General features: G+C 37.0%; 1 protein-coding gene and 1 non-coding gene across 2 annotated transcripts in view; both read right to left on the bottom strand.

The window, feature by feature from the left end:
- SERINC5 (serine incorporator 5) overlaps nt 1–1,328 on the bottom strand; it is a 129,090-nt gene that overhangs the window by 25,502 nt on the left and 102,260 nt on the right. The window lies entirely within an intron of this gene.
- On the bottom strand, nt 46–202 carry LOC114006912 (U1 spliceosomal RNA). The gene has a single exon (XR_003548571.1). It is a non-coding gene; the product is annotated as a U1 spliceosomal RNA (small nuclear RNA).

Here is a 1,328-nt window from a genome sequence, read left to right as displayed (position 1 = left end):
GCTAACTGCTGGTCCCTGTTTGTTTGTTTTTTTTTTTTTTTAAATCAGGTGAAAGCAAGAAGGCAGTCCCTTGCTATCACAAATTATGCAGTCAAGTTTCCCACATTTGGGAAAATTGCAGGGGTCAGCATATCTGGAAGAGAGATTTATTTTATGTAAGATAGATATACCCAAATACACATGTGTATATGCTCGTATGTATGTTTATATAGATATATATGTATATGTCTATAAAAACATATACAAAACACATACACACACATATAAATATAGGTATGTGAGTGTATATATATTTATATTTATATATCACAAAAGTGATAAAGATGACGAAACATAATGAGCTTGAAAATCAAAATAAGAAAATCTAGTGATCTAATGTTTAACTGGCCAAACTCCAGGGCTCATAATAATACCTTAGATTAGTGCTTTTATAGTTGAAAAGTCCTTCTCAAAAAATCATCTCAGCTTCTCTAAAATAATAGTAGCTAACCCTTATATAACATCCACTCTGCGGTAGGAACTGTTCTGAGTGAGTGACATACATCATACATGTATATACATTCTCACTGAATTTTTTTTTTGCTTGTATATTTTTTTAAATCACCAAAGGGCATGTGTACTTGCCAGACAGAGAGAGAGAGGGTAGGAGAAGAGAAGGTGAAAGCACTCCATAACAGGGTGCGGTCATGTTATCATCCCTTCTCCTCCATTCCTCTATCCTGTCAGTATTTGGGGCATGCGTGCACACAGGTGCCCAGTGTTTTTCAAGCCACCAGAGCTGGAATTCAAACCATGACAGGCCATGTAGATCCAGCTCCCTTACCCTGTAGGACATAAGACTGGCCCATTCCCACAGACCTCTTAAAATCACCCCATAAAATAGAAATCATATAGTTATTATCTTATTAAGATTCTTATTTTAAAGAGAAGGTGCCTAGGCAGAGGTTAAGTAATTTTGTGCCAATTACTTAAGCAGCAGAACCAAATGATAAATCTAGCAGTCTGACTGCAAAGCTCATATACTAACCACTATGTTCTCTTGTCTCTATAAATGAATGTCACTTAAGAAGAGTGATCCTGGAGCCAGAAGATAGCATAGTGGTTAAGGTGCTAGACTCCCACGTGGTCAACCCCAGTTCAAGTTCTAGACCCGGTGGCTTTAAACTCACACCAGGCCTTTATCGTGCAATCTTGAGAGGAGAAGGGATTGTGACCATCTCCCTAGGGTGAGATTTCTCACTTTCTGTCTCTCTGTCTCTGTCTCTCCCAGCAAATACATGTGTCCTATAGCAAAAAAAAAAAAAAAAAAAAAAAAAAAAAAAAAAAAA

This window comes from Tupaia chinensis, unplaced genomic scaffold (assembly GCF_000334495.1).
Source record: "Tupaia chinensis unplaced genomic scaffold, TupChi_1.0 Scaffold000099_1, whole genome shotgun sequence".
Taxonomy (NCBI): Eukaryota; Metazoa; Chordata; class Mammalia; order Scandentia; family Tupaiidae; genus Tupaia; species Tupaia belangeri.
This window is presented reverse-complemented; position numbering and strand designations above follow the sequence as displayed.